This window comes from Quercus suber, unplaced genomic scaffold (genome assembly GCF_002906115.3).
Source record: "Quercus suber isolate HL8 unplaced genomic scaffold, Cork oak 2.0 scaffold_765, whole genome shotgun sequence".
In the NCBI taxonomy this organism is placed as follows: domain Eukaryota; kingdom Viridiplantae; phylum Streptophyta; class Magnoliopsida; order Fagales; family Fagaceae; genus Quercus; species Quercus suber.
In genome coordinates, this window is record NW_027070201.1 from 128,470 (window position 1) to 151,827 (window position 23,358).

The 23,358-nt window shown below is 33.0% G+C and overlaps 1 long non-coding RNA gene across 2 annotated transcripts; it reads left to right on the top strand.

Annotated features, from left to right (window-relative positions):
• The first annotated feature begins 1,773 nt into the window (after nt 1-1,773).
• LOC112010875 (uncharacterized) lies at nt 1,774-6,521 on the top strand. 2 transcript variants are annotated; one of them, XR_002882805.2, is made up of 3 exons: nt 1,794-2,166; nt 4,071-4,227; nt 4,325-6,521. It is a non-coding gene; the product is annotated as an uncharacterized LOC112010875 (long non-coding RNA). The 2 variants fall into 2 exon arrangements; XR_002882804.2 differs by having other exon boundaries at nt 1,774-2,166; nt 4,071-6,521.
• The last annotated feature ends 16,837 nt before the right edge of the window (nt 6,522-23,358 follow it).

The following is a 23,358-nucleotide window of genomic DNA, read 5'->3' on the forward strand; positions in this document are numbered from 1 at the left end:
TTTCACAGCTTCCTCTGTTCCTCTAAATCTAAATGGTCCTCACCCATTAAATCTAAATCTAATGTTCTAATAGTTTTCTCATTGACTTTCAGTTTTGTTTCTTATTCTTCTAGGTGTGGGTTTCTCTTTTTTCTTTCTTTTGTCAAGGTAACATGGGATGGAAGGCCACAATTGCTGACTTATCTAAATTTTTTTTTCTCATTGTTTAAACACAGGCAAATAGTTTTCTCATTAGCTTTCAATTTTGTTTCTTATTCTTCCAGGTGTGGGTTTTTTTTTTCTTTCTTTTGTCAGGGTAACATGGGATGGAAGGTCACAATTGTTGACTTAACTAATTTCTTTTTCAACATAGGCAAATAGTTTTCTCATTGACTTTCAGTTTTGTTTCTTATTCTTCCAAGTGTGGGGTTTTTTTTTTCTTTCTTTTGTCAGGGTAACATGGGATGGAAGGTCACAATTGTTGACTTAACTAATTTCTTTTTCAACATAGGCAAATAGTTTTCTCATTGACTTTCAGTTTTGTTTCTTATTCTTCCAAGTGTGGGTTTTTTTTTCTTTCTTTTGTCAGGGTAATGTGGGATGGAAGGTCACAATTGTTGACTTATCTAAATATTTTTTTCAACATAGGCAAATAGTTTTTTCATTGACTTTCAGTTTTGTTTCTTATTCTTCCAGGTGTGGGTTTCTCTTTTTTCTTTCTTTTGTCAGGGTAACGTGGGATGGAAGGTCACAATTGTTGACTTATCTAAATATTTTTCTCTAAATATTTTTTTCAACACAGGCAAATAGTTTTCTCATTGACTTTCAGTTTTGTTTCTTATTCTTCCAGGTGTGGGTTTCTCTTTTTTCTTTCTTTTGTCAGGGTAACGTGGGATGGAAGGTCACAATTGTTGACTTATCTAAATATTTTTTTCAACACAGGCAAATAGTTTTCTCATTGACTTTCAGTTTAGTTTCTTATTTTTCCAGGTGTGGGTTTCTCTTTTTTCTTTCTTTTGTCAGGGTAACGTGGGATGGAAGGTCACAATTGTTGACTTATCTAAATTTTTTTTTCAACACAGGCAAATAGTTTTCTCATTGACTTTCAGTTTTCTTTCTTATTCTTCCAGGTGTGGATTTCTCTTTTTCTTTCTTTTGTTAGGGTAACGTGGGATGGAAGGTCACAATTGTTGACTTATCTAAATTTTTTTCAACATAGGCAAATATTTTTCTCATTGACTTTCAGTTTTGTTTCTTATTCTTCCAGGTGTGGGTTTTTTTTTTCTTTCTTTTGTCAGGGTAACATGGGATGGAAGTTCACAATTGTTGACTTAACTAATTTCTTTTTCAACATAGGCAAATAGTTTTCTCATTGACTTTTAGTTTTGTTTCTTATTCTTCCAGGTGTGGGTTTCTCTTTTTTCTTTCTTTTGTCAGGGTAACGTAGGATGGAAGGTCACAATTGTTGACTTATCTAAATTTTTTTTCAACACAGGCAAATAATTTTCTCATTGACTTTTAGTTTTCTTTCTTATTCTTCCAGTTGTGGGTTTCTCTTTTTTCTTTCTTTTGTGAAGATAACGTGGGATGAAAAGTCACAATTGTTGACTTATCTAAATTTTTTTTCTCATTGTTTAAACACAGGCAAATAGTTTTCTCATTGACTTTTAGTTTCGTTTCTTGTTCTTCCAAGTGTGGGTTTCTCTTTTTTCTTTCTTTTGTCAAGGTCACGTGGAATGGGAGGCCACAATTTTTTACTTATCTTTTTTTTTTTTTTTTTTTTCTCATTGTTTAAACACAGGCAAATAGTTTTCTCATTGGCTTTCAGCTTTGTTTCTTATTCTTCCAGGTGTGGATTTCTCTTTTTTCTTTCTTTTGTTAGGGTCACGTGGGATGGAAGGCCACAATTGTTAAACAGCTCAATTAGGCACGTCAGCGATCCGTCCGTGTGAGCCCTCATTTTTCTCTGCTCTCTTTCAATTTCTCCTCTCTCTTCTTCACGCTTCCCCCTATTCAAAAATTTCAGGAACTCTCTTTGACTCTCTCTCTTCCAGCCGAACATGCCTCAGAATCTCTCTCTCATGCCTCATAAAAACAGCCACCAGTGATGCTCTGGTTATCTCTCCACCGAAGAATGAATGTGAACCAACAGTGTTTCGGCTACCCACCCAAATGTGATTAGATCTGGTAATCAAATTTGTGAAAAAAAAAAAATTTGTGTGATTTCTTTGCCAAAGATCATCCCTTTGTTTCATTTTTAGCACTAAAAATTATCTATTTCTTTCATTGATTTTTTTATTTTTAAGTCTGATTCATTTATTGTTGAATGCTTTTGAGATTTTTATAATGGGTATGAAGCCCAGTACCAGTAGAGTGTGGTGTGTGTTAATGGCCAAGGACTGGCTGGTGGAGATTTTGTTAGGTTGTGTCCTCTGATGCCGATGTTTGGTTGCTGGGTTTATCGGTTCCTTGTGTTATGTTTTTGTTTTTGTTTTCATTTCATGAGTTTCAAGGGGAAAAAAATTAGTGTTTACTGTGCAATCTTGTTCATAGCCAAGGATTTAGTTGTTACAGATCAATTCTCAAACATCAGTTGAACCTTGGTGTCTCTGAATTTTATGACACTGTTGCTCAATGTAGGATGTCGTGGCAGCTATTAGGAGAGTTTAGGATTGGTTTTGGAATGCTGGGCGGTTGGTTGAGCTCTAAAATATGTGATCTGCGTGATTAGTGGTAGTAATTACATGGTGGGGATCAGATTGGTTGTGTTAGGATTATTTAACTATGAAACGTTATCCAGTTTAGGTTTTTGAACTTTTGATCAATGTAGGACTTTGTGGCAGTTGGTAGGAGACTTTGGAATTGGTTTTGGACATGATGGGGGGTTTTTAACCCCAAATTGTGTGATCTATGTTGAATAGTTGTAGTATTTAAATGATGGGAATCACATTGGCTGTGTTAAGCATATTTGACAATGTTTGTGACATAAACTCAACTAAAGAGTTAAGCTTTCGGGGCTATGAAATGTTAGCCTTTTGGGCTTTGGTTAATGTAGGATTTTCTGGACTTCTTATTAGATTTTAGGTTTGGTTTTACAAATGATGGGCTGTAGATTTAATGCCCAATGTGTGATCTATGTTCATTAGTAGTACTAATTAAATGGTGGTCCCAATGTGTGATCTATGTTCAATAGCAGTAGTTACTAAATGGAGGAGGATCACATTGGCTGTGTTACATGTATTTGACTAAGTTACCTAAAACTCAACCAAAAGAACAATTTATGTGGCCATGAAATGCTAGCCATTTTAGGATTTGATTAATGTAGGATCTTGTGAGACTTGTTAGGAGGATTTGGGAATGGTTGATTTAGGTCCAAACTGTGCGATCTATGCTGATTAGTAGTGGAGTATTGGAATGGCTAGAATCACATTGGCTGCCTTAGGTGCAGTAATGCACAAAGAATTGCATGCAGCAATATGTGAATCCCCAGCTTGGTACAATTATAGAACCTCTTAGAATTTGAGGGAATTATGGAGGGTGACTTGGTTGTGTGAGATTATATGGCATAAGCAATAGCATTGGGGTGCCTACATGGCCAGTTGTGCGTAGCCTTACAAGAAATTGACATAAATCAGTAGAATGATAATGTTGGAAACAGAGCCAATGATACAGTAGTCTTAGTCACGTATTTGTTCATGAAAGTGAACTGCTAATGAGTTCTAGCTCAAAGAGAACTCCCTTCTCCCACAAGAATGGATGGAGGGTGAGGTTGTGGGTTCAAAAGCCATTAGATGTGTAACTTATCAATGGAAAAAAGTTGTAAAGGTTCATCAGAGTGATCTTAAAGTATCGGTCATGCAGACTTGAGTCTTGGTCATGCTAGTAACATGCAATAGAATTTGTTTTGCTGAAAAATTTAGATATGTCTCTGGTTCGAACCTGTTCCTCCCCCCCCACCCAACAACCACCCATATTGACCTAGCAAAAAAAAAAAATGTTCTGCATTTTTTAATTGTTACATTTTAAACGTGTCTTTTTTAGTGTAAAGGGATTTGTTACTCTATTAATCCAGTTATTTTTATTTTAAATAGGAATCATGCCCTACAGTGAAGAACATTCTTCTTCTAGACTCTGAAGGGAAGCGTGTAGCAGTCAAGTATTACTCAGATGATTGGCCAACAAATAATGCAAAGTTAGATTTTGAAAAATCTGTTTTTACCAAGACTCAGTCCAATGCTCGGGTAGAAGGTATGCTGTGATAACTCAACTTAAAATAGTACAGTTGTTCTTGTCAAAATATTATCAGCCAATTAATGCTAAGATCGAGAACTGTTAAATGCTTCAGCTGCCCTAGCGAATCTGGAATTTTTCCGCTCAAAGAATGATCAACAAGATCGAGATATTCTAAGAGACTTGTACTAAGATTAGAGAACCAATTAGGTCTCTCTTGATTGGAATGATTTTCAGAAAGATCAATGACCCTAAGAGACATGGAATTGACAAATCCAACCGATGGAGTCAAACTATCAAGTTGACAATTGTTTAAGAATAGCTCCAAAAGAGATGAGAGTGAACTTATAATTTGAAGCCAATCAACTTCTCAACGAAGTTTGGTGTGGCTTAGATCAAGGTGTTGCATGGAAGAGAGATGAAACATCAAATGAAGGTTATCAACATAAAGGTTAGATTCATATCCTCCAAGATTTAGATAGCAAAGGCTTGAAAGGTTCCCAAGCTGATGTGGAATGTGTCCACAAAATTGGGCATCATGGAGGTCAAGATGTGTCAAATTGACCATTGATCCAAGGACACGTGGAATAGAAGTACAATTAAAGAAATTCTTGCTCAAGTTCAAGTAATTCAAAAATTCTAATTCAACCAATGAAGGATTAATCTTACCGCCTACATGTTTTACTGATAGTTCTGTGACTTGAGCAGTTTTGTTGTCACAGTGAACTCCATCCCACCTGCAGCAATCTTCTTGGTCAGACCAGGAGGAGAGTGAGCTCCAGTTGTAAGGATCAGTTAAACCTCGTAAACCTCGTTTGAGGCTAAGAAGTGCATTTTTCTCTTTTTCACAACAAGAAACATTTGACTCTGCTTTGAAGAAACATAAACTTAAATGGTTAAAGGAAAAAATGGTTAAATCTTAAATGGCCATTAGTTCAAAAGATGGTCCAAGCAAAGTGACAATAAACATGAATGTACACCTCATAAGGATAAGAATCTAGTTGAATGTCTTGTGGAGATGAATAATATGGGTCATAACTCATAAATGAAAACTTTCAATGGTCAAATTTAAGAATGGTTTCCTCTTTGGAGTTAGAGAAGATGTTGTTAAAGAAGATACTTGGTAGTAATCCTGGGGCTCTGCCTCATATTTACTCCAAGAACAGGTTTATTGAAAAGGCAGTGCCATTTCTGAGATGATAGGACAAGGAAGTGGGTTTGGTTGGGATGATTGATACAAATGTTTGACATGTGATCATGTCATTCTTGAAGATTGCGTTAATTAAGGTGAGTTATTCAAGAATATAGTGTGAATGAGTTTCATTAATTGATACTACTGAACTTAAAATGTTAATATGGTAGATTCATCCCATCTGCTGTTGGTTTAAGGGGAATAAGTTATTCCCCCACTACAATGAACTTAACCTTGTTTTTGGGAAAGATAGAGCAATTGAGTAGGCTAAAGAAAACCCTACTGACATGGCTCAAACTGTTAAGAGGGAACAGGTTGAAACCAATGAAATGACTCTCTTGCAAATACTAGTCAATTCATAGCTGCAATATCAAATAATCCATCTGGTACTTCAATAGCAGCCTCCTAGAAGAAGAGAGAATGCAAGGAATAATGATCGCATATTTATGCAATTAGTGGGTAACCTAAGTAATACGGGTAAAATTTATGACGGAGACACTGAAAGTATGAAGAAGCTTGCTGAAACTTTTAAACATGAAGCTGATATGGCACTTAAAAGAATGAAAGTATATAATGAGGCCGTTTGGACTCAGCTGAAAGCTGAGTCCACGTTTCGCGTTTTGTAATTTTTCTTTTTTTTTTTTTTTTTTTCCCGGAAAGTGAACAGTAAAATCACATGATTTTACTGTTCATGAAACAAAAAACACTGTTCATGTACTGTTTGGCACTGTTTACGCACTAAAAAATATTAAAAATGGGTCCCACGGTACTATTTACACATTTAAAAATTATTTTGCTACAGTATTTTCAGTTTTCAGTTTTCAGTTTCAGCAACAATAAGCTCAATCCAAACGGACCCAATGAGATTTTTTTCAAGTTGCTTTACTAATTAAAACATTATGAAAGCTATTACTTCTTCATACGGAGAGGGCATTTCAAGAAGTTTTATGTGCACAACTGGCTTAAATAATAGGGTTTAGTTGTGCTTATTAGATGTTATGGTTAAGGCCTAGTCACCATGTAAAGCTTTGTCTAGTGTACTCTTGTAAACTAACTTTATTTGTTCTTCTCACTCTTCCTCATGCTGCAGTTAAATACATGAAAATAATTATCTTACTAATGTTTGTGTCCTGTGTTGTTCCTAAGAACAATAATTGATAAATAAATAATATTCAAATTATCATTTAAATAATCACATATCACATAAATTAGAATTTACCATGAAATTAGAGAATAGTGGAGAGATGTTACCTTGATAATACTTTAAAGTGATCTCATAACAAGAAGTAATTTACCGTCAATTCATATACATTTTTTGATGGCGAGGTTGAGGCGTAGACTATGTCACTGTCTTGAGACTATGTCACTAGTCGTTTAAATGATTTTAGCTATATTCCCTTGCCAACTATATCCCCTATATCTTTCCTTACAAAACGTTTTCTCCTCAAATGCTCTGACGTTTTATTATGGAAGGGTTTAGATTTGAATTCAATTGTATAACAAAGAAACTGATATAGCCCATCAGTGGATAGAAATTTATTTTTATCAATTCTCTTAAAAGTGCATTTAAAACTTTTAATATTTTTATCAAAATAATCCAACAATCCCCCACTTATCTATATATATATATATATAATAAAAGTTGGGTTTAGACACTGTGGTTGCACCACGTGGCTTAACTAAATTGCAGAAATTTTACTAAATTTTTAGATTTTAAGAATAGATATATATATATATATATATATATATATTTTTTTTTTTTTTTGTGATAAATATGACAAATCAAGTAATGAAATAAAGTAGTATTTGATTTACAATTATAACAATTGTGTCTATCTAAAATGTTATCAATAAAGCCTAAAATCAATAGAATAGAATTACCTAATGATAGAATTTAAATAAAAAAAGAGAGATAAAAAAAGGTAAAAGAAAAAAAAGATCGAATTTGCATTTTTTTTTTCCTACGTTACTTTAAAAAACTTTCTGTGATTTCTTTTCTTAGATTTCAACATATGTCAGTGCTTCTTTTACCAATAACAATCTTTGAATCTTCTTTTTCCAAATGCTTTCCCATTTTTTATTATTATTTATTTATTTTAATTATAGGCAGCTCCAGTTATAAATCACATAGGCTACGGGAAAAAAAAGATAGAACTTGCCTTTTTTTTTTTTCCTACGTTTCTTTTTTTTTTTTTTTTTGGTGGATAAATTTGCATCTTTTTAAGAATAGATACATATATATATATATATATTTTTTTTTTTTGGATAAATATGACAAATCAAGTAATGAAAGAAAGCAGTATTTGATTTACAACTATAACAGTTGTATCTATCTAAAATGTTTGATCAAACTTAACCAAGAATGAAACTCTATCTCTCTAACAAGTCTAACTTAAACTCAAACTCATTATTATCATTTTTTTTTTAAAATAAAATTATTTTTGTTTAATCAAAACTTAACAATGAGTGAAACTCTATCTCTCTAATAAGTCCAACCTAAACTCAAACTTAAATGTTGATAATCTATATAAAAACAAAAATTATGATAGGACTAAAAAAAAAAAAAAAAGAGAATAACGTTGAAAAAAAATAGACTCACGTTGATAATCGTGGGTTTGGTTTTTGGGTTGAAATTTTTACTAATTATTTTTTTATATTGTACATGGCAGATAAAGCATCTTTATTTTTTTGGAAAAAAATCAAAGATGCAACCTATGTCTTCCAGCCTAGAGAATGATAAATTTTTATTTGGTATGTTATATATAAATTTGTTAAATTTGGGTTGGTTCTGAAGTAGAATTTGGGGTTTCTATAAATTTTGAAGTTTTAAGTCGTGGAGTTTTTGATATTTGTGTCTCATTAGGTTGATCTTAATTCTTCACCTTAAATGCTTTTTATTTAGGTTCATGTGATTTTTTGTTTTCTTATTAAAAGCTATATTTTTGGTTGATTAATTATTTGTTTGGATTAATTTCAATTAATTATTTGTTTGGATTCAACATAAAAGATAATAGAATTAGGTATTATAATTTTGATATTGTTCCATGTTTTGAATTGTCTATATTGTTATTACTACGAGAAAGTCATATTGCTACTCAAACTTGAAACTTGGTGTCTTCCTCATATCATGGTCTTTGTTTATATATTTGCAATTTATATTAGTTTTGAGTGTGTGTGTATATATAACTATTGAGAGTTTTGCTTTATTAATTTAAGAACTGTAAATTATTTTGTAGGTTTCGGTAACTATGCATTTGCAACTCAATAACGTTCAATGTTAGACAACACTTCTAAACTATGGAAAAATATATATAGAAGTTAAATATTTCTTCATTTTAAAAAAAAAAAAAAAAATACTAACTAGCAAAATGTCTATTTACTCATTGTTGTATTTTTTTTTTCAGAGTTAATAACTTTTTCGTGTATCGCACAGATTAGCGATTAGTTTTTATAAAAATCATAGATATAATACTTTTTGTAGACCAATTATGTTTGAAGAGAAATTTTAAAACTTAAGCAATTTTTACTTAATAAGTGATGATGTGATGTTCCATGTATTGTGTGTTGCTTTTGGGATAAGGATAACGCACGTGGATGGACTAGGACTATTTGCAATAAGCATATTACGCATTTGTTGTGTCATTTGTGGTGGTTTTGGTTAAGGTTGTCTATCACTTTTGGGGCTGAATTGTTATGATATGAAATGTGAATATGGTGATCTATAGCCTTCCTTGACTCCAAAATTTCTGCAATTCTATTCAACGAAGATTGAACATATATATATATATATATAGTCTTGTATCGCACAAGTTTGTCTCCACTGCACAATATGGCTCGGGTTCTTGATTTTGAGGTATGGAACACCTAAAGCATTCAAGATGAATGAAAAATTTGAAGAGGCGTGGAAGAAATTCATATTAACAACAGAGGAGATTGAAGCAATTGAGACAACTGGTGAACCAATCTTTGCACGGACTCTCGGAATCTAGGATTCATATAATGTTAGAAGGGGCTTAGTAGGGATAGAGAAAACTCCAAATGCAAATAAACTGAATTTGTTAAGTGTGAGCCACATTATTGATATTTATAAAAATTAAAATAAAATAAAAGATGATTTGAGGAAGTTTAGAAAATTAATGGAGTATAAACGACATAATTCATCTCCAATAAAAATATATTAAGTAAGGTTGTAACAAAAGGCTATAATCAATTTTGTAGTTAAACTTTCTCTTAATAAAAATAAATAAATAATAATTATTTAAAAAAAGTTTGTTCAAAATAAAATAGTTAAAAAATTTGCACAATGGTTAGACTTGTTAATTTTTTGTATAGTGCTTAGAGTTTCTAGTTTAACTGAAACAAAAACTAGCATAGCTAGATTCACCACTATTAGGGGGATCACAATTTGACTCCCCACAACCACTCTAAAAATAGACCCGCATGGTGTGATGTCAAAAGTCATAAAATATTTGAGTGTGTCTTTCTCATCATTAATTGGTTTTGAGGTGGAATGGCACAACTTATGGTCCGACAAATGGTATCAGAGCCAAGGTCATGGGTTTGAGTCTTGGGAGTGTCATTGTGAGGAAGGGATTGTTGGGGGGACCACAATTTGACTCCCTACAGCCACTCTAAAAATAGGCTCGTGTGGTGTGATGTCGAAAGCCATACAAGATTTGAGTGTCTTCCTCATCACCAATTGGTTTTGAGGTGGAATGGCATAGCTCACGGTCTGACAACCACTATAAAAACACACTCTCGCACGTGGCTCCCTCGTTTTACCAAAAAAGAATACGCTTCTGTAAGCTGCAACACCCCTCTCTCTCTCTCTCTCTCTCTCTCTCTCTCTCTCTCTCTCTCTCTCTCTCTCTCTCCTCTCTCATGTTATTATGAATCAAACACAATTGCACTCCACAAAATGCTTATTCAAGTTTCAAATTTGAATCACACTGTAATACAACTAGGACTATTGTTAATCTCTTTTGGTTGCTGAGAAAAATTTATGAAATTTGATTTCTTTGGTTGTTCAGTACTATAGACCGGTTGAAATGAAGCAAATTCTGAATTTCTATTACTCTGTTTTAATAAATGCCTCTTTTTTTGTGTTATTAGGTTTGGATCTAATGTTTCTTACAGTTTTTTAATTTTGAGTTTTATTTTTGGTTTAGATCTGTTCAAATTATAGGAAAAGAGAGTGTATTTGGTGTTATGAGTAGTAAGGTGTTTGTTGTTTAAACTCAACCAAGAGTTCACTTTGGAGGGCAATGTGATGTTAGCCATTTCAAGGGATCTGGTAAATGTAGGATCTTGTGGTGGTTGTTTGGAGAGCTTGGGATTGGTTTTGGAATGGATGGGTGGTTTGATTTGGGTTCAAATTTTGTGATCTATGTGCCACATTGGCTATGCTAGGCTTATTTAACTGTGAAATGTTATCCACTTCGGGGCTTTGATCAATGTAGGATCAAAACCTTGGCTGTAATAAATGATGGGAATCATTGCTTGTGTTAGCCCATATATATATATATATATATATATATTTTTTTTTTTTACTTGTGTTAGTCTATATTCAAGATAAGGTTTCTAAAAAAAAAAAAGACAATGTTTGTGACGTAAACTCAACCAAGAGTCAAGATTGTGGGCCTATAAAATGTTAGCCATTTTGGGCTTTGATTAATGTAGGGTTTTCGGGAACTTTTTAGATTTTAGGTTTGATTTGCAAATTATGGGCTGTAGATTTAAGACCCAATGTGTGATCTATGTTCATGAGTAGTAGTTATTAAATGGTGGGGATCATATTGGCCGTGTTAGGGTTTTTTTAATGAAAATTTATAGGATTGGAATCTAAGCATCGACTCCTTTTTATTGACATCTTTTGTTTTTTTTTTATTGACATCTTTTGTTTTTTTTTTTTTTGTTGCGTGACTTGCTGACCATTAATTCATTTATGCAATATTTTCCACTATGCAGCATAACTTTCATATAATTAAGGCCAGAGGTTCATGTTGAGGACATTTGTCAAAAACTTAAGGCTCATGATTGAGTAGAATATCATGTGACTGTTCTCTTAATGACATGATCAAATTAGTGATAATATTGGCTTTAAGCCAAACCCCTAGAGATCAATGCTCACTACATACTAGTGATGAGATGTAGTGTTAGGCTCGTTTGACGACCATCTCTCACATAACCGCGTAGAGGTTTTTAATCAATATCAAAATCATCAAGAATTTGACTTATTGACATCTTTTGTTTTTAAAATGGGTGACTTGTTGACCATTAATCCATTATGCAATATTTTCCACCATGTGACATAATTTTCGTGTAAAGGCCAAAAATTCATGAAATTCATCAACTTAAGGCTCATGATTGAGTAGAATATCATGTGAGTGTGCTCTTAATGACATGATTAAATTAGTTATAGTATTGGCTTTAAGCCAAACCCCCCAAAGATCAATGCTCACCATACACTAGTGATGAGATGTAGTGTTAGGTTCATTTGACAACCGTCTCTCACATAACTACATAGAGATTTTTCATCAATATCAATATCTTCAAGAATTTGGCTTATTGACGTCTTTTGTTTTTTGGCTAGGCGACTTGTTGACCATTAATTTTCATTTAAGACCATAAATTCATGTTGAGTACATTTGTTTGGAACCTAAGGCTCATGATGGAGTAAAATATCATGTGTATGTACTCTAAATGACATGATTAAATTTGTGATAATATAGGCTTTAAGCAAAACCCCCAGAAATCAATACTTACCTCACACAAGTGATGAGATGTAGCGTTAGGTACATTTGACAACCATCTTTCAGGTAACCACATAGAGATTATTCATGAATGTCAGAATCATCTTGAATTTCACTGTTTTTTTTTTTTTTTTTTTGGGGGGTGACTTCTTTCTCTTTTTTATTGCCAGAGACGAGTTTGACTCTGCTTTGAAAAAGAAGCTTAAACTGAAGGTAGCCGTAAAGAACCATGTTAAGAAAAGCACATGAGTTGCAAAAGAGGCACCCATTACAAAGCCAAAAAAAGAAGCTGAGTGTGAGTTGGGGGTGATGCAATTGGAGACTACTATCTCGTGATAATACATAGGTAATTTGTGGTTCCAAGAATTTTTGTATATAGTGATTCTTCAATCACTTTCTTACTATTATTATACTATTTTAATGAAGAATTTGCCAAAGACCAATACTCGTGTTTCTCGAAATGGCGTAGTGATTGCTCTTCAAGACTTTGAGTTGATTTGTTCACTACTTTTTTTTTTTTTTTTTTCTTTTAACCAGCCAATTACTGCTATTGTTGCCACACCTGTAATAACATTTCAACGACAGCAATCTATACAAGTTAACAGAATTGATAATGCTGCTGATTTGATTTTGAATGTGCTTGTTGCAGGCCACGTGCTCCTTCTTTAGGCAGCCTGCAAACATTTGGTTCAAATTTTCCATGCTAAAGGATGGTTTGTTGGGGAACTATTTTCCATTACAATGCTGTTGATACTTGATACAATATTTAAGTAATGTGCTTGTTAGAAGGTAAGGAAATGAGGGTATACAAGAAATACAAATCCAGAAATTCATTTGTCCGGAGCATAAGGCTCATGATGGTGTAAAATCTCGTGTATGTGTGCTATTAATGGCATAATTCCCTTAGTGATAGTATACGCTTTAAGCCAAACCCCCCATAGATCAATACTTGCCACAGATAAGTGATGAGATATGCTAGATTCATTGGACGAAATAAAAATTTCATGTTCCACTTTGTTCTTCACTAATTACAATTTGCTACACACCTTTTTTTTTCCTAATAAAGTAATCAAAGTGGAAAGAAATAAGATGCATAGTATATTACAATTGGTGGAGCAAAATATTGAATATTCATAGTGGAACAAAGGACTATTATTCCACTTGATGATCATTTTTCACTTAACAGCATATATATTCTTCATAAGTACCAATGCTATCCACTTTGATTAATTTTTTCCTAATAAAGTAATCAAAGTGGAAAGAAATAAGAAGTATTGTATATCACAATTAGTGGATTATAAAATTAAATATTCATAGTGGAAAAAATGACTATTATTCCACTTGATGATCATTTTTCACTTAATTGCATAGATATTCTTCAAAAGTATGAATGTTTTCCACTTTGTGACTTCTTTTTCTTTGTGACTTGTTGACCATTATGCATTTTCTACCGTGTGGCATAATTTCATGTAAAATCATATGTCAAATGTCCAACTTTTAGACGGCATGTTCTTTTTATTTTTATTGTTTTTCCAATAATCATTGACGAGCCAAATAAAGTTGAATCCCACTACTAGTATTGAAATTTTTTCCTACCTAATTGTTGATATTTTGCACCTTCTTTTGCCTTGAACTTTTATTTATTTACCCTAACTTGAACTAAAGGAAGTGGAGGTAAATTTATTTGATATTGTTGTAAATTTTGAAACGAAAAATTACTATTGTTATACAATGATAATTTTTCTAGATGCTGGTGATATCATTGCAACGAAGGAATGGTGACTCCACACAAACTGGCAAAGGGAAAAATGGTTAAATGGCCACTATTTCAAAAAATGATCACCACCGTGTACCTTTAGCGTGATGATATCTCCACAAGTATATATGATTATGGGGTATGAGGGGGGGTAAGGACTAGAGTTTAAGTTTTCAGGAATGAGTTTCAAACAATTATACACGTAAATTAGGTTAGAGTAGAATTTTATTTGAGAGGGAAAAAAAATGGTCCAAGCAAAGTGACAATAAACATCAATGTACACCTACTAAGGATAAGAATCTAGTTGAATGTCTTGTGGAGATTAGTAATATGGGTCATAAATGGAAACTTTCGATGGAAGAACGGTTTCCTTTCGGAGTTAGAGAAGATGCTGTTACAAAAGATAACTGGTTGTAACCTTGGGGCTCTACCTCATATTTAGTCCGAGACCAGGTTTATTGAAAAGGCAGTGCCAGAGGCTAGGACAAGGAAGTGGGTTTGAGACAAATGTTTGACATGTGATCATGTCATTCTTTAATTAAGGTGAGTTATTCTAATAAAATTTTGATAATGAAATTAATTAATACCTAGTGAAATTAAAATGTTAAAATTGTAGGTCCATCCCATCTGCAGCTGGGTTAAGGAATAAGTCATTCCCCCACTAAAATGAACTTACCCTTGCTTTTGGGAAAAATAAAGTTTTAAAGTTACTATTTAAAACTTTGCGGGTTAAGATTACTTGATAAATGGTTGAAATTATGTCATGTCATTAATTTAATGATAAAATTATTAAAATAAAGGTGCCACATTAGTTATTAAGAAAAAAAAATTCATATTTTGAGTTTATTAATTCATTTTATTTCTTTTCCTTTAAAAAAAAAAATAAAAGAAAACTCAAATCTAAAACGTAGAAAAGATTGCAAACTGCACAGTTACCTCCTCTATTCTATCACAGCCGGCAGAAAGCTCTAGACAATTTCAAAATTGGCTTGAAGGAGTAAAAGAGTAAAGCAAACTAATATTTGTAATTTTGTATAGACACAATGTTGCACGTACGAGAAGAAAATAGATTATTAAGGTTTATGATCGAATTTATAAGTTGCTACTGAGTTAAATACATGAAAATGATTATGTTACTTTACTTGTTCCAGACTTTTGCTTAGTGTACTCTTGAAAACTAACTTTACTTGTTCTTCTCTCTCTTCCTCATGCTGCAGTTAAAGTACATGAAAATGATTATGTTACTAATGTTTGTGTCCTGCAGTTAAGACCATGAAAAGATTCGGAACTTTTTGTAGACCAATTACGTTCAAAGAAAAATTTTGGAAGTTATGCAATTTTTAATCAGTGATGATGTGATCTCCTATGTATTGTGTGTGGATGGACTAGGACCATTTGCAATAAGCATATTACGCATATGTTGTGTCATATGTGATGATTTTGGTTAAGGTTCTCTTCTCTACCACTTTTTGGGCTGAACTGTTATGATTCTTAAGAAATGTGAATACGGTATCTATAGCCTTCCTTGACTCCAAAAGGTATGACGTTTTATGGTCTAATATATTAATTACTTTGGTTCTCAGCAAAAAAAAGAAGAAGAAAAAAAAAAAAAAAAGGTTTTGTGGGTATTTTGGCAGTTTTCAAGGTCTTAAGGGGGGTATTTTGAACATTCTAAATGTTTTGTGGACATTTTGGGTCATTTTCAATACTTGGTAGTATTTTGATCATTTTTGGAGATCTAGAGAATATTTTACTAATTTCAAAGATTTTAGAGGTTTAATGATATTTCAGCCATTTTAGAGGTTTTATGGACATTTTGATCATTCTTGAGATTTTAAAGGTATTCTCATTATTTTAGAGATTATTTTAGGTTGTTTGGATAATTATTTCAGCCAATGTAGTTCTACCTCTAAGTTTCTCCAAATAAATAAATAAATAAATAAAAACAAAAAGTTCTACCTCCAAGGAATTTGGCCTTATTTATTGATACTTGCTTTTGAAAGCTTGTGAATTTCATGCGGTTTTAGGTTTTTCTTTGTCTTCCTATAATTTGGTTTCTAATGTTCTACCACTGTTAAATGGCATCCTTCACCTCAATGGTGGATTAAGCTAAACAAAAATTGGCCCTCACTCAGTTTTCTAGAGTTAGTTAGGGGCGAGGAGTTACTTAGGGTTTCAAATGGTACCTGGATTAGTGGTTTTTCTCAAAAAATAGGAAGTGCATCTAGTTTGGTGGTTGAGCTAGTTTCATTTTTGGGTTTTACTCATGTAATTGTGGAACTTGATGCCTTGTTGGTGGTTTCGTTTCTAAATGTTCCTGTCAAAATCCACACAAAATCAACGCTTTTACTGGATGACTGTAGGTCACTCTTGCAAAGAATCCCTAATTCACAAATCCTTAATGCCTTCAGAGAAACAAACAAGAGTGTTGATTACTTGGCCAATCTTGAACTATCTCAATTGTGGGATCTTATTTATTTTCATCTCCTTTTGTATCCTGTTCGGGGGTTTTCTGTATTGGATAATTTGGAGGAGTCTTGTTTCGAACTTTTCTTAGTATTATGCATCCTTATTTACTAAAAATAGAACTCTATTTTGAAACCTAGCTGCCTCCTTAGCCCTAGAGTTAAGTAGGGGTACTAGTCTTGTATCGCACAAGTTTGTGTCCACTATGGCTCGAGTTTTAGATTTTGAGGTATGGAACACCTAAAGCATTCAAGATGAATGAAAAATTTCAAGCTGCGTGTAAGAAATTCACATTAACATTAGAGGAGATTGAAGCAATTCAGACAACTTGTATATCAGTCTTTGCACGGACTCTCAGACTCTAGGATTCATATAGTGCTAGAAGGGGCTCGGCAAGGATAGAGAAAGCTCTAACTGCAAATAACTCATGAATTTGTTAAGTGTGAGCCACATTATTGATATTTTAAAAATTAAAAATAAAATGAAATAAAAAGATGATTTGAGGAAGTTTAGAAAATATGGGGTGTAACTGTAAACCACGTAGGGAAGAAAGGGATCAGGCAACAAATTGTGTTTGGTAATTAGAAGATGAGCTAGATTTTTAATTAAACCAACTTATTTCAAAGTATTAGTTTTAGCATTAACCACATTGAAAACCTGAAAATAGTAGTGAAAGAAGAATATGAAAGATTTGGTTGAAATTGTTAATTTTTTTATTAAAAAAGAAATACTAAATTACAAATTACACCCTCTCATTATTATTATTATTATTTTGAAATTCAATTCAATCTTGTAACTTTTGATTTATTTATTCAATTCAATCTATATTTCTATATTTCTATAGGGGTGCCTACTTGGCCGGTTGTGCATAGCCTTACAAGAAATTGACATAAATCAATAGAAGAATGGCATTGGAAAAATAGCCTGTACAGTAGCCATAGCACACATTCATCCGTAAAAGTGAACTGCTAATGAATTCTAGCTCAAAGAGAACTCCCTCCTCCCACAAGAATGGGTAGAGGGTGAGGCTGTGGGTTCAAAAGGCATTAGGTGTGCAACTTATCAACTGAAAAAAGATAAAAGGTTCATGAGAGTGATCTTAAAGTATTGTGCCGTAGATTTTTCTAATTTACCCAAAACAAAAACCAACATAACCAGATTCACCACCACCAATACACACTTTCGCATATAGCTTCACTCGTTTTATCAAAAAAGAATACACTTCCATAAGCTGCAACACCTCTCTCTCTCTCTCTCTCTCTCTCTCAACATTTCATCAATGGCTTGCGTAAGTCCCTGTCTACTCTCTCTCTCTCTCTCTCTCTCTGTGTGAAAATTTCATCAATGGCTTGCGTAAGTCCCTGTCTCTTTCAAATGTTATTACAAATCAAATACAATTGCACTCCACAAAATGCTTATTCAAGTTTCAAATTCTGAATCATGGAGTAAAACAACTAGGACTATTGTTAATCTATGTTTGGTTGCTGAGAAATATTTATGAAATTTGATTTCTTTGGTTGTTCAGTATGGTAGATCCATTGAAATGAAGTGAATTCTGAATTTTCTACTACTCTATTTTAATAAATGCATCCCCTTTTTTTTTGTTATTAGGTTTGAATCTAATGTTTCTTACAGTTTTTCAATTTTGAATTTTATTTTTGGTTCAGATCTATTCAAATTATAGGAAAAGTGAGTGTATTTGATGTTATTGAATATAAGGTGTTTGTTGTTAAAGCTCAACCAGGAGTTCACTTTGGAGGGCAATGCGATGTTAAGCCATTTTAGGGGATCTGGTAAATGTAGGATCTTGTGGTGGTTGTTTGGAGAGCTTGGGATTGGTTTTGGAATTGATGGCTGGGTTTAATTTGGGTTCAAATTTCGTGATCTATGTGCCACATTGGCTATGCTAGGCTTATTTGATTGTGAAATGTTATCCATTTTTGGGGTTTTGATTAGTGTTGGATCTTGTGGCAATTGTTAAGAGACTCTAGGATTGGTTTTGGGAATGATTGGGGGGTTGATTTGTCTCCAAATTGTGTGATTTATGTGTATTAGTAGCAGTGATTAGATGGTGGGGATCACATTTCCAGGATAGGATTATTCGACTATGAAATTTTAGCTATTTTTGGGGCTTTGATCAATTTAAGATGTTGTGGCTACTGTTAGGAGAGTTTGGGATTGGTTTTGGAAATGGTGGGTGGTTGATTTGGGTTCAAAATGTGTGATTTGTATGGATTAGTGGTAGTAATAAATTGGTGGGGATTAGATTGGCTGTGTTAGGCTTATTTGACAATGAAACGTTATCCAGTTTAAGGTTTTGATCAATTTAGGATCTCGTGGCAGTTGGTAGGAGACTTTGGCAGGACATGACGGGGATTGTTTTAGCACCAAATTGTGTGATCTATGTTGAATAGTAGTAGTATGTAAATGATGGGAATCACATTCGCTGTGTTAGTCTTTGTGACTTAACCAAGAGTGAAGTTATGGGCCTATAAAATGTTAGCCATTTTGGGCTTTGATTAATGTAAGATTTTCTGGGACTTATTAGATTTTAGGTTTGGTTTTGCAAATGATGGGCTATTGATTTGAGTCCCAATGTGTGATCCATGTTCAATAGTAGTAGTTATTAAATGGTGGGGATCATGTTGGCCGTGTTAGGGTTTTATTTATTTATTTATATTATATTTTATTTTATATATATATATATATATTTGAGTTGACAAATACATCTGACACAAGTTATAAGGATTTTGTTTTTTTATGAAAATTGCTAGGGTTGGAAAGTAAGCTTCAACTCCTTTTTATTAATATTGGTAAGTTACACAGCCAGTAAATTTTGAATTCAAGACCTTACTCTTGATCCCATTATAGAGGAGGAAGTGTAATTTGAGCTAGAACTCATTGTTATGGTAAAATTGCTCTGATTAATTTGTCCATAGCATCTACTCCATAATAGTTACAACTTCGAACATAATCGTGTATATCAACAAAATTGGTGAAAAGAATTCATCCGAGAAGATTATCAAAATCAATAAAATGTTCTACGCTACTAATATGGTACCTATCTTTGCACATTAACACAATCAACAACATTACTGAGACTAGTCAGTAGACAGATACAACTCATGTTTAGTGGTAACAAATGGGAGATAATTCATATAACAAAGTCACAGTCACAACTGACCTGGCATATAAACCATTTACAAAAGTGGGACTTTTTGAAAGAGTTTTCATAGCCTAAGAATACCCATTTACAAAAGAACAAACGGGTCATACAAAAACAATAGGTGTGCATTTGGCATTGGCTTAAAAAGTCAAATTTTTTTACTATTTAACTTATTTTTGCTACTATTTATAAGTCCCATTGCACTTACTATTCATAAGTTTTCAGTATACTATTTCAACTACTTTTTAGCTTTATCTACTATACTTTCAGCAAAAAATTTTCAATTTCAACTAAATAAACTGTTCCCAAACAGACACTAGAAAAGAAGAAAACAAAGGAAAATTGAAAGAAAGTATTGATCTTTATGACTAATATTGATCTGGGTTTGCAAAAAAAAAAAAAAAAATGAATATATTATATTATATTATATATATATATATATTTGAGTTGACAAATAGATCTGACACAAGTTCTAAGGTTTTTGTTTTTTTTATGAAAATTGATAGGTTTGGAAAGTAAGCGTCGACTCCTTTTTATTAATACTAGTAGTGGGTTTGCGCATTGCACGTGATAATTATTTTATAGTGGTTTTATTATTATTATTTTTTTACAATTTAAACTAATTTAATATAGAGTAATGTATTTCATAATCATATTTTATTTATTATAGGAATAATCATAAATCATAAATATAAATTTTGTCGTACCAAAATGAAAACAATACAATTTTTCTCAGAAATTCAAAAGGCAAGTTAATGAAATTTTTCATTTTTTAATAAAATTTATTTATAACATTTTGTGAATCATTAAAAAGAATATAAAATTTGAAAATTATTCTTTTAGTTTTAAACAAACTTTCTCAAACCTTATTTTTTCTACTCACAATCCAAAACACCGAAAAATGTAACTAAGAAAATTAATAAAAATTAACAATGATTAACTGGACCAATTAGGAAAACAATTTGTTGTAATTTCATCCACCCAAAACATGTTATTAAATAAACAATTATTAGCAAAATCTAAGAATTAAATTTCTATATATACATTGTTATAAATTATAAAATAATAATAATTTGGCATGCTAACAATATTTTAAAGAATATAAATTTAGTATGTCAGTATGACATTCTATGTTTGATACGTTATTACTAAAGTGACTATTACCAGGAGGAATTCGGTCTTCAGATACATTTGCGGTGACAACACCATTTTCATTTAAAGTAGTGCGTATATAGATATTAGAATTTTTGTTCATAGTCTCACTATTATAATCATGTTGTTTCTGTCTAGTGCTCCTCACAAATGGATCATCCTCCATATCTCTTGAATGGCCTAAACAGAAATCAAATATAAGTAAATCCATAACACACACACACACATATATTAAATTGAAGACTTTAATAATATATTAAAAAACAATGTAACTTTATGAAAACCTACCAACAATACGATGTGAAGGTAACACAATCGTAAATGAAGCAGATCCTCTTTCTACAGAAACCTCTCCTCTCAAAGCATCAACATTGTTGAAGTTAATTTTTACTAAATGACTTTTATTAGCTGCCCAATAACTCATATTCATTTGCCTATCCAACACAGTATCCCTATTCAACTGTAAGTCAGTAGTTGAGTTGTAGGAGCATGAATATTGGTTGGATAATTGCAATTTCTCCTGGATGCAAGAATCATCCTTCTTCTTAACTGTGCATAATAAGAAGACTTCATAGTACCTACAAACCATCAGTTACTAACTGTCATTATAGTGAAAAGTAATTTCAAATAACTTGAATGCTTGAAAATGTGTTAAAAATACAAGAGTTGTTTAGACCCCCAATAAAAGTTACGGCTCGATTGATTTTACACTAACTTAATTCTAAGTGTGAAATAGTGTAAATGCGAGCAGATAAACAAACAAGCTACTCTAATCTATAATCATAACAACACAGTAGTAAAATGGAATGTAAAAGAGTAGGGAAGAAAGATGCAAACACAAGATAATACGTCGATGTGTTATCGAAGAGGAAACCGAAGAACTCGGCGAAAAACCTCTTCGCCGCCCTTCAAGCGGTAATTGATCCACTAGACAATACATGGGTTAGCAAGAGACCCTCCAAACCTAATCTACCCGATGTACATAAGCCCTCCAAGCTCCTACTCCAACAAGGCTTCTCGGAACCGTGTCTTGTCTAACTCTCCGGATCCTGCAACAAGCTCCATGTTGCATCTGCCACCCTTAGCTTCTTCCAATGCTTCCCAGCAGCACCAAAACCTCACTTGACACTTTGAAAGGGTGTGGAAAGTGTTTGGGCTATCAACCTCTCAATGATATAGAAATGGAGAGGTAAGAGTTGAGGAAAATCCACAAGCAATTGTGTAGAGAAATGTGGGTATAACAATCTTTAACTCTTAAGATGTTTGGCTAGGGTTTTCTCTTAGAAGCACTCCTCAACATTTGTGGGTAATGTGGGTATATATAGTGTGGGTACAATAAGTGTGTATCAGATAGTACAGCCTGACAAAACAAAATGTCTCACGAATGTCTCGCGAGAAGGCCTTACCCGCGAACTACTCGTGAAACACAGCTATAACCATCAGTCTTGACTCTTCGCATTCTAGTCATGTGCAGGGCACATGGCTTACTTCGCGGGATGCTTAGTCACGAGCTACCCACGAGAACTCCTCAGTCTTCAATTGCTTGAGTCTTCACACTCTCTTTCTCTATCACACAACCCTTACAATCAAATCCCACAATGAATACAGGGTACAAAAGATTGAATAAAAATTACATAAAACTTGTTAATTTTATCAACCAGTATCTAATTTCCCAACAACCCTAACCCATCTCTAGCTATGGGCTTATCTCACATACAATGTGTTGCCCAACAAGCAAGATTGTGGGACAAAAAACTTAAGGTCCTACAAACAAAACAAAAATCCTAACAAGCTAGGAATTCAAATTAGCAAAAAATAGTTGGCAAAAAGGGGGAAAGAAAATTCTTGAGCATGGATTGAAGGTTGCTAGAGAGCTTTAAACACACTTTGTTAATTGCCTTCAATCTAGACAACATAGAGGCCATAATGAGAGTGTAATTGAATAGATAATTGAAAGTTCAAATAGTGTATAAACCACTATGAACGTTTAGATCCCCAAAATACCAAAAAAAAAAAAACCAATTCAAGCTTATTATCAAACAATAAATGTGCAGAACATGAATATAAGCTAAAACAGAATTGATAAACAATCTAAACCATAAATAATCACAACCATAGTAGCAATTAAATGGCAAAGATAAAGGAAAGAAAGATGCAAATACAAGGACAACACAACGATGTGTTATCGAAGAGGAAACCGAAGCCGTTGGCTTAAAACCTCTCCGCCGCCTTCCAAGCGGTCAATAATCCACTAGAAAATGAAGTTGGGATACATGAGTAGCAATAGACCCTCCAAGCCTAATCTACCAAGGTAGCTAAGCCCTCCAAGCTTCTTGCTCCAATGAAGTTACGCCAAACTTTTGTCTTTTCTAGTTTACCAGATTCCGCTATAACCCATAGCATCAACCAATAACCATTGGTCTCTTCTCAACTGCTTCCCAAGCACCAAAAAACCTTCTCACAGATGTGAGTATGGTGAGAAAAGGATTTGGGTAAGAACCTCTCAAGAATGTAACAATGGAGAGGATAAGAGTAGAGGAATTTGAAGAGTCTCTATGTGAAGATTGTGGATGAATCAATATTTTTTTTCTCTAGGGTTTCTCTCTTAAAATTCTTTCTGGAAGCTCTCTACATTTCGTGGGTTTAAGGGGTATTTATACTTGGG